The 14530-nt window shown below is 42.6% G+C and overlaps 1 protein-coding gene across 1 annotated transcript in view; it reads left to right on the top strand.

Moving 5' to 3' along the window:
* INPP5F (inositol polyphosphate-5-phosphatase F) overlaps window positions 1-14530 on the top strand; it is a 318517-nt gene that overhangs the window by 88531 nt on the left and 215456 nt on the right. The window lies entirely within an intron of this gene.

Below are 14530 nucleotides of genomic sequence, written 5' to 3'. Positions count from 1 at the left end.
AAGGAGTGGGATAGACCCGGTGTGCCCTTTTCACCCCCTCCTATATTTAGAAAAATGTTTCCAATAGACGCCACCACACGGGACCTATGGCAGACGGTCCCTAAGGTGGAGGGAGCAGTTTCTACTCTGGCTAAGCGCACCACTATCCCGGTGGAGGATAGCTGTGCTTTTTCAGATCCAATGGATAAAAAGTTAGAGGGTTACCTTAAGAAAATGTTTGTTCAGCAAGGTTTTATATTGCAACCCCTTGCATGCATCGCGCCTGTCACTGCTGCGGCGGCGGCGGCATTCTGGTTTGAGTCTCTGGAAGAGACCCTTAGCACAGCTCCATTGGATGAGATTATGAACAAGCTTAAAGCCCTTAAGCTAGCTAATTCATTTATTTCTGATGCCGTAGTACACTTAACCAAACTTACGGCTAAGAACTCCGGATTCGCCATTCAAGCGCGCAGAGCGCTGTGGTTTAAATCCTGGTCAGCTGATGTGACTTCTAAATCTAAATTGCTTAATATTCCTTTCAAAGGGCAGACATTATTCGGGCCCGGCTTGAAAGAAATTATCGCTGACATTACTGGAGGTAAGGGCCATGCCCTGCCTCAAGACAGGGCCAAACCAAAGGCTAAACAGTCTAATTTTCGTGCCTTTCGTAATTTCAAGGCAGGAGCAGCATCAACTTCCTCCGCTCCAAGACAGGAAGGAACTGTTGCTCGCTACAGACAGGGCTGGAAACCTAACCAGTCCTGGAACAAGGGCAAGCAGGCCAGAAAACCTGCTGCTGCCCCTAAGACAGCATGAAGTGAGGGCCCCCGATCCGGAAACGGATATAGTGGGGGGCAGACTTTCTCTCTTTGCCCAGGCTTGGGCAAGAGATGTCCAGGATCCCTGGGCGTTGGAAATCATATCTCAGGGATATCTTCTGGACTTCAAAGCTTCTCCTCCACAAGGGAGATTTCATCTTTCAAGGTTATCAGCAAACCAGATAAAGAAAGAGGCGTTTCTACGCTGTGTACAAGACCTCTTACTAATGGGAGTGATCCACCCAGTTCCGCGGTCGGAACACGGGCAAGGATTCTATTCAAATCTGTTTGTGGTTCCCAAAAAAGAGGGAACCTGCAGACCAATCTTGGACTTAAAGATCCTAAACAAATTCCTAAGAGTTCCATCGTTCAAAATGGAAACTATTCGAACCATCTTACCCATGATCCAAGAGGGTCAGTACATGACCACAGTGGATTTAAAGGATGCCTACCTTCACATACCGATTCACAAGGATCATTACCGGTATCTAAGATTTGCCTTCCTAAACAGGCATTACCAGTTTGTAGCTCTTCCCTTCGGGTTAGCTACGGCTCCAAGAATCTTTACAAAGGTTCTGGGCTCTCTTCTGGCGGTACTAAGACCGCGAGGCATAGCGGTAGCTCCGTACCTAGACGACATTCTGATACAAGCGTCAAGTTTCCAAACTGCCAAGTCTCATACAGAGTTAGTTCTGGCATTTCTAAGGTCGCATGGGTGGAAGGTGAACGTAGAAAAGAGTTCTCTATTGCCACTCACAAGAGTTCCCTTTCTAGGGACTCTTATAGATTCTGTAGAAATGAAAATTTACCTGACGGAGGACAGGTTATCAAAACCTCTAAATGCTTGCCGTGTCCTTCATTCCATTCAACACCCGTCAGTGGCTCAGTGCTTGGAGGTAATCGGCTTAATGGTAGCGGCAATGGACATAGTACCATTTGCGCGCCTGTATCTCAGACCGCTGCAATTGTGCATGCTAAGTCAGTGGAATGGGGATTACTCAGATTTGTCCCCTCTGCTAAATCTGGATCAAGAGACCAGAGATTCTCTTCTATGGTGGCTTTCTCGGCCACATCTGTCCAAGGGGATGCCCTTCCGCAGGCCAGATTGGACGATTGTAACAACAGACGCCAGCCTTCTAGGTTGGGGCGCAGTCTGGAATTCCCTGAAGGCTCAGGGATCATGGACTCAGGAGGAGAGACTCCTTCCAATAAACATTCTGGAATTAAGAGCAATTTTCAATGCTCTTCTGGCTTGGCCTCAGTTAGCAACTCTGAGGTTCATCAGGTTTCAGTCGGACAACATCACGACTGTGGCTTACATCAACCATCAAGGAGGAACAAGGAGTTCCCTAGCGATGATGGAAGTCTCAAAGATAATTCGCTGGGCAGAGTCTCACTCTTGCTACCTGTCAGCGATCCACATCCCAGGCGTGGAGAACTGGGAGGTGGACCTTTCATCCGGGGGAGTGGGAACTTCATCCGGAGGTGTTTGCCCAACTGCTTCATCATTGGGGCAAACCAGATCTGGATCTCATGGCGTCTCGCCAGAACGCCAAGCTTCCTTGTTACGGATCCAGGTCCAGGGACCCGGGAGCGGTGCTGATAGATGCTCTGACAGCACCTTGGGTCTTCAACATGGCTTATGTGTTTCCACCTTTCCCGATGCTTCCTCGATTGATTGCCAGGATCAAACAGGAGAGAGCATCAGTGATTCTAATAGCGCCTGCGTGGCCACGCAGGACCTGGTATGCAGATCTAGTGGACATGTCATCCTGTCCACCATGGTCTCTGCCTCTGAGACAGGACCTTCTGATTCAGGGTCCTTTCAAACATCCAAATCTAATTTCTCTGAGGCTGACTGCATGGAGATTGAACGCTTGATTCTATCAAAGCGTGGATTCTCGGAGTCAGTGATTGATACCTTAATACAGGCTAGGAAACCTGTTACCAGGAAAATTTACCATAAAATATGGCGTAAATACTTATATTGGTGTGAATCCAAGAGTTACTCATGGAGTAAGGTTAGGATTCCTAGGATATTGTCTTTTCTACAAGAGGGTTTAGAAAAGGGTTTATCTGCTAGTTCGTTAAAGGGACAGATTTCAGCTCTGTCTATCCTTTTACACAAACGTCTGGCAGAAGTTCCAGACGTTCAGGCTTTTTGTCAGGCTTTGGCTAGGATTAAGCCTGTGTTTAAGACTGTTGCTCCGCCGTGGAGCTTAAACTTAGTTCTTAACGTTCTGCAAGGTGTTCCGTTTGAACCCCTTCATTCCATCGATATCAAGCTGTTATCTTGGAAAGTTCTGTTTTTAATGGCTATTTCCTCGGCTCGAAGAGTCTCTGAGTTATCGGCCTTACATTGTGATTCTCCTTATCTGATTTTTTATTCAGACAAGGTAGTTCTGCGTACTAAACCTGGGTTCTTACCTAAGGTAGTCACTAACAAGAATATCAATCAAGAGATTGTTGTTCCATCATTGTGCCCTAACCCTTCTTCAAAGAAGGAACGACTTTTGCACAATCTGGACGTCGTCCGTGCCCTAAAATTTTATTTGCAGGCAACTAAAGATTTTCGTCAAACTTCTTCCCTGTTTGTCGTTTATTCTAGACAGAGGAGAGGTCAAAAAGCTTCGGCTACCTCTCTCTCTTTTTGGCTTCGTAGCATAATACGTTTAGCCTATGAGACTGCTGGACAGCAGCCTCCTGAAAGGATTACAGCTCATTCTACTAGAGCTGTGGCTTCCACTTGGGCCTTTAAGAATGAGGCCTCTGTTGAACAGATTTGCAAGGCTGCAACTTGGTCTTCACTTCACACTTTTTCAAAATTTTACAAATTTGACACTTTTGCTTCTTCGGAGGCTGTTTTTGGGAGAAAGGTTCTACAGGCAGTGGTTCCTTCCGTGTAAAGATCCTGCCTGTCCCTCCCGTCATCCGTGTACTTTTAGCTTTGGTATTGGTATCCCATAAGTAATGGATGACCCGTGGACTGACTACACTTAACAGGAGAAAATATAATTTATGCTTACCTGATAAATTCATTTCTCCTGTAGTGTAGTCAGTCCACGGCCCGCCCTGTTTTTACGGCAGGTCTAAATTTTAATTAAACTCCAGTCACCACTGCACCCTATAGTTTCTCCTTTCTCGTATGGTTTCGGTCGAATGACTGGATATGACATAGAGGGGAGGAGCTATATAGCAGCTCTGCTTGGGTGATCCTCTTGCACTTCCTGTTAGGGAGGAGTTATAATCCCATAAGTAATGGATGACCCGTGGACTGACTTCACTACAGGAGAAATGAATTTATCAGGTAAGCATAAATTATATTTTTGTTTGGAGGCTCAGATAGTACCTCACATGCAATTGTGTTCCAAATGTTTGGATAAAACTTTAATGTCTAAAGACAAGATTTCCCCTCCTAAATCTGTCTCTCAGGATAATGTTGTCCATTCCATGCCTCTTCTTTCTCCTCAAACGTCCCAATCTGTTTCAAAAAAAGTGCCTTGTGCTTCCTCTCAAAATCCTCCTGGGGGTGTTTATTTACCAGGGGATTTTGCTGTGCAGATAACATTGGCTGGCTGTTTTGGCAGCCTTATTGGCCTTTCCTGTTGCTGGTAAGCGAAAGAGGAAATAAAAAAATGTGTCTATTAATTCTGACTCTGCTAAGGCTGCGTTTAGTCTTTCTAATTTATCTGATAAAGGATGATACATCTATCGTCTGAGGTACCTGTTTGGTCCAGGTCTGGCTGAGATAATATCCAATATTACAGGTGGAAAGGGATCTTTCTTACCTCCAAGATAAAAAGAACAGGCCTAAAGGTTGCCAGAATTCTAATTTTCGTTCCTTTTGTAACTTTAGGGATAAATCCATTCACCTCATATGAAGAGTTATATACAATTTTCGATAAAAAAAGTTAGCCCAATTTTGCTTATAGTTACTGTTTTCCAAAAGCAGCAAGGTTATCTCAGTCAAAATTCAGCATCAAAGACAAAAGACCCCTCTTTCTCCTATGCATCAGGCTTTTATCAATTGATAAGGCTGCATCTATTTTGTAATCATTGGTGAACGTTTTGGATACGACCTTCCGGTGCTGTCTCTGATTGGCCCTCGGATCTGAACATTCAATTGGCTTTCTGGGAAATGTATAGGCTTTAACAGTCAATTTGTTTGGCTGTCACACCAGTCCTATTCCACTAGGGGGCATCAGACAACTAGAAATGCAGTCTCATTATCAATATTGCTAACGGTAAATACAGTTTACTATATATCTTCAAATGTATATTTAATATACTCACTATTTTCTAATATTAATAAATCACATGTTCCATATGTATGGGGTTACATTATACTATTTACCCTGAGTATTTTCAAACTAAACATGAGTATATTCCACTTCATTATGGCACTTAAGAGGATTTTAATACTTTTAGCATGGATCTAATTAATTAATATTTTCTCAGTTTACAATTCCCATTTTATATCATAGACATACCTTGTGAAAAGCAATCTGATGTAATTTCATATAGCTATATTTACATTTGATTATTATCCTATATTAATATAAACATTACATATCTGTATATCTCTTGCTGAGTGTATAAATATCTGTATAAATTATGGGACAATTTACTGTTTTCTCCTAGGTCTGAAATGAAAGAGACAATGTTATTCTGACACAGTTAAACATTTTATATTGACAATATAGCTACTTATCAAATTCAGCAAAAACTTATCTTATCTCTTATGTTACTGTTAGGCATTTCTCCAACATTGGTGTGTCCGGTCCACGGCGTCATCCTTACTTGTGGGAATATCTCTTCCCCAACAGGAAATGGCAAAGAGTCCCAGCAAAGCTGGCCATATAGTCCCTCCTAGGCTCCGCCCACCCCAGTCATTCTCTTTGCCGTTGCACAGGCAACATCTCCACGGAGATAGTTAAGAGTATGTGGTGTTTAGTTGTAGTTTTTTATTCTACTATCAAGAGTTTGTTATTTTAAAATAGTGCTGGTATGTACTATTTACTCTGAAACAGAAAAAGATGAAGAATTCTGTTTGTGAGAGGAAGATGATTTTAGCAGACAGTAACTAAAATCCTTTGCTGTTTCCACATAGGACTGTTGAGATGAAGTAACTTCAGTTGGGGCAAACAGTTAGCAGACTTTTCTGCTTAAGATATGACTAGCCGTATTTCTAACAAGACTGTGTAATGCTGGAAGGCTGTCATTTCCCCTCATGGGGACCGGTAAGCCATTTTCTTAGTCTCAAGCAGAATAAAGGGCTTAATATGGGCTATAAAACTGGTAGACACTTTTATGGGCAAAATCGATTGCTTTATTTGGGCATTTCTTTCATGTAATTAACAAGAGTCCATGAGCTAGTGACGTATGGGATATACATTCCTACCAGGAGGGGCAAAGTTTCCCAAACCTTAAAATGCCTATAAATACACCCCTCACCACACCCACAAATCAGTTTTACAAACTTTGCCTCCAAGGGAGGTGGTGAAGTAAGTTTGTGCTAGATTCTACGTTGATATGCGCTCCGCAGCAAGTTGGAGCCCGGTTTTCCTCTCAGCGTGCAGTGAATGTCAGAGGGATGTGAGGAGAGTATTGCCTATTGAATGCAGTGATCTCCTTCTACGGGGTCTATTTCATAAGGTTCTCTGTTATCGGTCGTAGAGATTCATCTCTTACCTCCCTTTTCAGATCGACGATATACTCTTATATTTACCATTTCCTCTACTGATTCTCGTTTCAGTACTGGTTTGGCTTTCTACAAACATGTAGATGAGTGTCCTGGGGTAAGTAAGTCTTATTTTCTGTGACACTCTAAGCTATGGTTGGGCACTTTATTTATAAAGTTCTAAATATATGTATTCAAACATTTATTTGCCTTGACTCAGAATGTTCAACTTTCCTTATTTCCAGACAGTCAGTTTCATATTTGGGATTATGCTTTAATTATCATATTTTTCTTACCTCAAAAATTTGACTTTTTTCCCTGTGGGCTGTTAGGCTCGCGGGGGCTGAAAATGCTTCATTTTATTGCGTCATTCTTGGCGCGGACTTTTTCGGCGCAAAAATTCATTTCCGTTTCCGGCGTCATACGTGTCGCCGGAAGTTGCGTCATTTTTTTGACGTTATTTTGCGCCAAAAATGTCGGCGTTCCGGATGTGGCGTCATTTTTGGCGCCAAAAGCATTTAGGCGCCAAATAATGTGGGCGTCTTATTTGGCGCCAAAAAATATGGGCGTCGCTTTTGTCTCCACATTATTTCAGTCTCATTTTTCATTTGCTTCTGGTTGCTAGAAGCTTGATGTTTGGCATTTTTTTCCCATTCCTGAAACTGTCTTATAAACTTGGGGAACGTTTTTTTAACGTCAGGCACTATGTTAGACACCTTTTCCAGTCAGGAAGGGCCTTCCCAGTTGTAGGCTGAGCCTCATTTTCGTGCCATTACTGCGCAGTTGTTTTTGAGAGCAAGACATGCAGATGCATGTGTGAGGACCTGAAAATAGTTGGAAAAGTTCCTAGAAGGCGTCATTTGGTATCGTATTCCCCTCTGGGCTTGGTAGAGTCGCAGCAAAGGCTGTAGCTGGGACTGTAGAGGGGTTAAAACTGTAACCGGCTCTGGTTTCGTTATTTTAAGGGTTAAAGCTCTGAAAATTGGTGTGCAATTCTTTTAATGCTTTAAGACACTGTGGTGAAATTTTGGTAAATTTTGAACAATTCCTTCATTTTTTTTCACATATTCAGTAATAAAGTGTGCTCTGTTTAAAATTTAAAGAGACAGTAACTGTTTTGTTTTAAAACGTTTTTTGTGTTTTACTGACAAGTTTAAGCCTGTTTTAACATGTCTGTGCCTTCAGATAAGCTATGTTCTATATGTATGAAAGTCAATGTGTCTCCCCCTTCTAAATTATGTGATAATTGTGCCAAAGCGTCCAAACAAAGTAAGGACAGTACTGTCACAGATAATGAAGTTGCCCAAGATGATTCTTCAGATGAAGGGAGTAGACATGGTTCTACATAATCTCCTTCTGTGTCTACACCAGTTTTGCCCACGCAGGAGGCCCCTAGTACTTCTAGCGCGCCAATGCTTATTACCATGCAACAATTGACGGCTGTAATGGATAACTCCATAGCAAATATTTTATCCAAAATGCCTGCATATCAGAGAAAGCGCGATTGCTCTGTTTTAAACACTGAAGAGCAGGAGGGCGCTGATGATAATTGTTCTGTCATACCCTCACACCAATCTGAAGGGGCCATGAGGGAGGTTTTGTCAGATGGGGAAATTTCAGATTCAGGAAAAATTTCCCAACAGGCTGAACCTGATGATGTGACATTTAAATTTAAATTAGAACATCTCCGCGCACTGCTTAAGGAGGTGTTATCTACTCTGGATGATTGTGACAACCTGGTCATTCCAGAAAAATTATGCAAGATGGACAAGTTCCTAGAGGTTCCGGTGCACCCCGACGCTTTCCTATACCCAAGCGGGTGGCGGACATAGTGAATAAGGAATGGGAGAAGCCCGGCATACCTTTTGTTCCCCCTCCTATATTTAAAAATTATTTCCTATGGTCGACCCCAGAAAGGACTTATGGCAGACAGTCCCTAAGGTCGAGGGGGCAGTTTCTACTCTAAACAAGCGCACTACTATTCCTATCGAGGATAATTGTGCTTTCAAAGATCCTATGGATAAAAGTCGCTCAGTAGAGAGACTCCATATGAGGAGGTTATGGACAGAGTTCACGCACTTAAGTTGGCTAACTCCTTTATTTTAGATGCCGCTTTGCAAATAGCTAGATTAGCGGCGAAAAATTCAGGGTTTGCAATTGTGGCGCGCAGAGCGCTTTGGCTAAAGTCTTGGTCAGCGGATGTATCATCCAAGACAAAATTGCTTAATATCCCCTTCAAGGGTAAAACTCTCTTTGGGCCAGAATTGAAAGAGATTATCTCAGACATCACTGGGGGAAAGGGCCACGCCCTTCCACAAGATAGGCCTTTCAAAGCCAAGAATAAGTCTAATTTTCGTTCCTTTCGTAATTTCAGGAACGGACCAGGCTCTAATTCTGCATCCTCTAAGCAAGAGGGAAATGCCTCACAGACCAAACCAGCCTGGAAACCGATGCAAGGCTGGAACAAGGGTAAGCAGACCAAGAAGCCTGCCGCTGCTAACAAAACAGCATGAAGGAGTAGCCCCCGATCCGGGACCTGATCTAGTGGGGGGCAGACTCTCTCTCTTTGCTCAGGCTTGGGCAAGAGATGTTCAGGATCCCTGGACGCTAGAAATAGTTTCTCAGGGTTATCTTCTGGAATTCAAGGCACTACCCCCAAGGGGAAGGTTCCACATGTCTCACTTATCCTCAAACCAAATAAAGAGACAGGCATTCTTACATTGTGTAGAAGACCTGTTAAAGATGGGGGTGATGCACCCAGTTCCAACGGCGGAACAAGGAATGGGATTTTACTCAAATCTGTTTGTAGTTCCCAAAAAAGAGGGAACTTTCAGACCAATCCTGGATTTAAAGATCCTAAACAAATTTCTCAGAGTACCATCGTTCAAGATGGAAACCATTCGAACGATTCTACCCACGATTCAGGAAGGTCAATTTATGACTACCGTGGATCTAAAGGATGCGTATCTACATATCCCTATCCACAAAGAACATCATCAGTTCCTAAGGTTCGCCTTTCTGGACAAACATTACCAGTTTGTGGCACTCCCATTCGGGTTAGCCACTGCTCCAAGGATTTTCACAAAGGTACTCGGATCCCTTCTAGCGGTTCTAAGACCAAGGGGCATTGCAGCAGTACCGTACTTGGACGACATTCTAGTACAAGCGTCGTCTCTTTCAAAGGCAAAGGCTCACTCAGACATCGTTCTGGCCTTTCTCAGATCTCACGGATGGAAGGTGAACATAGAAAAAAGTTCCCTGTCTCCGTCGACAAGAGTTCCCTTCTTGGGAACAATAATAGATTCCTTAGAAATGAGGATTTTCTTGACAGAAGTCAGAAAGTCAAAACTTCTAAACGCTTGTCAAGTTCTTCATTCTATTCCTCGTCCTTCCGTAGCTCAGTGCATGGAAGTAGTAGGTTTGATGGTTGCGGCAATGGACATAGTTCCTTTTGCGCGAATTCATCTAAGACCATTACAACTGTGCATGCTGAAACAGTGGAATGGGGACTATACAGACTTGTCTCCAGTGATTCAAGTAGATCAGAAGACCAGAGACTCACTCCGTTGGTGGCTAACCCAGGATCACCTATCCCAGGGAATGAGCTTCCGCAGTCCAGAGTGGGTCATCGTCACGACCGACGCCAGCCTAGTGGGCTGGGGCGCGGTCTGGGAATCCCTGAGAGCTCAGGGACTGTGGTCTCGGGAAGAGTCTCTTCTCCCGATAAACATTCTGGAACTAAGAGCGATATTCAATGCTCTCAGGGCTTGGCCTCGGCTAGCAAAGGCCAGATTCATAAGATTCCAGTCAGACAACATGACGACTGTTGCGTATCTCAATCATCAGGGGGGAACAAGGAGTTCCCTGGCGATGAAAGAAGTGACCAAAATAATACAATGGGCGGAGAATCACTCCTGCCACCTATCTGCGATTCACATTCCAGGTGTGGAAAACTGGGAAGCGGATTATTTTAGTCGTCAGACATTCCATCCGGGGGAGTGGGAACTCCACCCGGAGATCTTTGCCCAGTTGACGCAACTATGGGGCATTCCAGATATGGATCTGATGGCGTCTCGTCAGAACTTCAAGGTTCCTTGCTACGGGTCCAGATCCAGGGATCCCATGGCGACTCTAGTGGATGCACTAGTAGCGCCTTGGACCTTCAACCTAGCTTATGTGTTTCCACCGTTTCCTCTCATTCCCAGGCTGGTAGCCAGGATCAAACAGGAGAGGGCCTCGGTGATCTTGATAGCTCCTGCGTGGCCACGCAGGACTTGGTATGCAGACCTGGTGAATATGTCATCGGTTCCACCATGGAAGCTACCTTTGAGACAGGACCTTCTTGTTCAGGGTCCATTCGAACATCCAAATCTGGTCTCCCTCCAGCTGACGGCTTGGAGATTGACCGCTTGATTCTTTCAAAGCGTGGGTTTTCAGATTCCGTGATAGATACTCTGGTTCAGGCCAGAAAACCGGTAACTAGAAAGATTTACCATAAAATATGGAAAAGATATATCTGCTGGTGTGAATCCAAGGGATTCCCATGGAATAAGATAAAGATTCCTAGGATTCTTTCCTTTCTACAAGAAGGTTTGGATAAAGGATTATCTGCGAGTTCTCTAAAGGGACAGATTTCTGCTTTATCTGTCCTACTACACAAACGACTGGCAGTTGTGCCAGATGTTCAAGCATTTGTTCAGGCTCTGGTTAGGATCAAGCCTGTTTACAGACCTTTGACTCCTCCCTGGAGTTTAAATCTAGTTCTTTCAGTTCTTCAAGGGGTTCCGTTTTGAACCTTTACATTCCATAGATATTAAGTTGTTATCTTGGAAAGTTTTGTTTTTGGTTGCTATTTCTTCTGCTAGAAGAGTTTCTGAGTTATCTGCTCTATAGTGTACTCCACCCTATCTGGTGTTCCATTCAGATAAGGTTGTTCTGCGTACTAAGCCTGGTTTTCTACCAAAGGTTGTTTCCAACAAAAATATTAATCAGGAGATAGTTGTACCTTCTTTGTGTCCGAATCCAGTTTCAAAGAAGGAACGTTTGCTACACAATTTAGATGTAGTCCGTGCTCTTAAGTTCTACTTAGAAGCTACAAAAGAGTTCAGACAAACTTCTTCTCTGTTTGTCGTCTATTCTGGTAAAAGGAGAGGTCAAAAAGCAACTTCTACCTCTCTTTCCTTTTGGCTTAAAAGCATCATCCGATTGGCTTATGAGACTGCCGGACGGCAGCCTCCTGAAAGAATCACAGCTCACTCCACTAGGGCTGTAGCTTCCACATGGGCCTTCAAGAACGAGGCTTCTGTTGATCAGATATGTAAGGCAGCGACTTGGTCTTCACTGCACACTTTTACCAAATTTTACAAATTTGATACTTTTGCTTCTTCGGAGGCTATTTTTGGGAGAAAGGTTTTGCAAGCCGTGGTGCCTTCCGTTTAGGTGACCTGATTTGCTCCCTCCCTTCATCCGTGTCCTAAAGCTTTGGTATTGGTTCCCACAAGTAAGGATGACGCCGTGGACCGGACACACCAATATTGGAGAAAACAGAATTTATGCTTACCTGATAAATTACTTTCTCCAACGGTGTGTCCGGTCCACGGCCCGCCCTGGTTTTTTAATCAGGTCCGATGAATTATTTTCTTTAACTACAGTCACCACGACACCCTATGGTTTCTCCTATTTTTTCCTCCTGTCCGTCGGTCGAATGACTGGGGTGGGCGGAGCCTAGGAGGGACTATATGGCCAGCTTTGCAGGGACTCTTTGCCATTTCCTGTTGGGGAAGAGATATTCCCACAAGTAAGGATGACGCCGTGGACCGGACACACCGTTGGAGAAAGTAATTTATCAGGTAAGCATAAATTCTGTTTTCTTCTCAGATCCACAAATATACATTTATACGATTTATTTGGACATTCTGAGGCATATATTAAATATTTGGAAACTATATAGATAGTTTGTTTAAGCTTCAACTCTTCAAGACCTTTATGCTTTCAAAGTGCACATTTTGCTATTAATGTTTAAGTTGTCACCAAGTCTGGGGAGGATGTTAATTGAAAACTCAGCATGTACCAATTTGCATCGAAGTTTGGATGGTCACTTTCCCTGTAAAACTGGTTCTTCTCTGCATTCATTTAAGCTTCAAAAGATCAGCCCCAGACCTAGCGACTGTCGTTTACAGATAGGAAAAACTTCTTATAAAGGCTTCCTTTGAATAAATCTGCTTTCTCTAATTGAGCAAATGTTTCCCTTCCTTGTAAAGCCTTGGCATAAAAGGATCTATCTTCACTAATTGAACAATTGTATCATCCCTTTTGTTCTCAACTTGTCTTAAACAGTGAGGGGGCAGGGCTGTAGTGAGACCAATTCATATCAAATAAGATATAAGCTAAAATGAGATATTAAATTATGTGATACATCTGTAGTTTATTTAATGCTATTCACAGGTACCTTGACAGTTTGCACATTTATAGGACTGTCAGTAGGGTCAATCTTATATACCAGAAATTGTACATGTAGTACAGTATTTTTGAGATTAAACAGAATAATGGTAAAGAGTATCAGCAGTTCGCCTCTAGTACATCATAGCATAAATATGCACATAATACTTTTAGACAAGTTCAACTAGTTAAAAATAAATAACCTATATGGTCAGTAATCAACCTCTTTTATATTTCTTTATAGTTTCTATATATATGTAAATTACCCTCTTTCAACTAATGAGGCCACTCTTGGGTCTCGGGTAATAATGCAAAAATCTGTAAATAAGAGGGAAAGTTATCAATAATATTTTGGTTTATATGACCACTTTTGGATCCACAGGACTGTAGTTGTAAACAGTGGATAAAATGAATTAAACATGTACTAGTAAGTTAAAGGAACAATACACCTCAAAAATAATGTTATATAATTATGCACATAGTGCAGAATTATATAACATTATATTATCCTTATCTGTATAAAACGTAATATTCCCTTTTAATTTTAAGAAAACCCGGCTGTTTTACAGACCTGCTCTCTGCTGAGTGGGTCTGTTTTATTCACACAGCGCATCGGGCTGTGACTATACAGCTGACCCGATGCGCTGTGTGAATAAAATAGACCAGCTCAGCAGAGAGCGGGTCTGTAAAACAGCCGGGTTTTCTTAAAATTAAAAGGGAATATTACGTTTTATACAGATAAGGATAATATAATGTTATATAATTCTGCACTATGTGCAGAATTGTATAACATTATTTTTGAGGTTTACTGTCCCTTTAATCTTGTTCTTAAAGGTTTGCAGCAGGCTCCGTTTGAGCCGATGCATTCTGTTGATATTAAGTTACTATCTTGGAAGGTCTTGTTTCTTATTGCTATTTTTTCGGAGCTTCCGAACTTTCGGCTTTGCAGCGTGATACCCCTTATCTCATTTTTCATGCTGATAAGGCGGTCCTACGTACTAAGCTGGGGTTTCTCCCTAAGGTAGTGTCAGATCGCAGTATTAATCAGTATATTGTTATTCCTTCTTTTTGTCCTAATCCTCCTTCTCAAAAGGAACGTCTTTTGCATAACTTGGATGTTGTGCGTGTTCTGAAATTTGTCTTCAAGCAACTAAGAGTTTTCGACAGACTTTTGCCTTGTTCGTTGTTTTCTCTGGAAAGCGTAGGGGTCAGAAGGCCACATCTACTACTCTTTCTCTCTGGTTGAGAAGTGTTATCCGTTTAGCTTATGAGACAGCTAAACAGCAGCCTCCTGAGAGAATTACGGCTCATTCCACTAGAGCTGTTTCATCTTCATGGGCTTTCAAAAATGAAGCTTCGGTGGAGCAAATTTGCAAGGCGACCACATGATCCTTCATTCATACTTTTTCTAAATTTTACAAATTTGATACTTTTGTCGCGACTGAGGCTTCTTTTGGGAGAAAAGTTCTTCGAGCGGGGTGCTTTCGTTTTAGGTCCACCTGTCTTGTTCTCCCTCTCTTCATTCTGTGTCCTCTAGCTTGGGTATTGGTTCCCACTAGTAATTAGAATAATTTGTGGATTATCCATGCCTTAGGAAAGAAAACTAAATTTATGC

The sequence above is a fragment of the Bombina bombina genome, chromosome 9, assembly GCF_027579735.1.
Source record: "Bombina bombina isolate aBomBom1 chromosome 9, aBomBom1.pri, whole genome shotgun sequence".
Lineage (NCBI taxonomy): Eukaryota > Metazoa > Chordata > Amphibia > Anura > Bombinatoridae > Bombina > Bombina bombina.
Note: the sequence above shows the minus strand (reverse complement) of the source record. Positions and strands in the feature narration are given on the sequence as shown.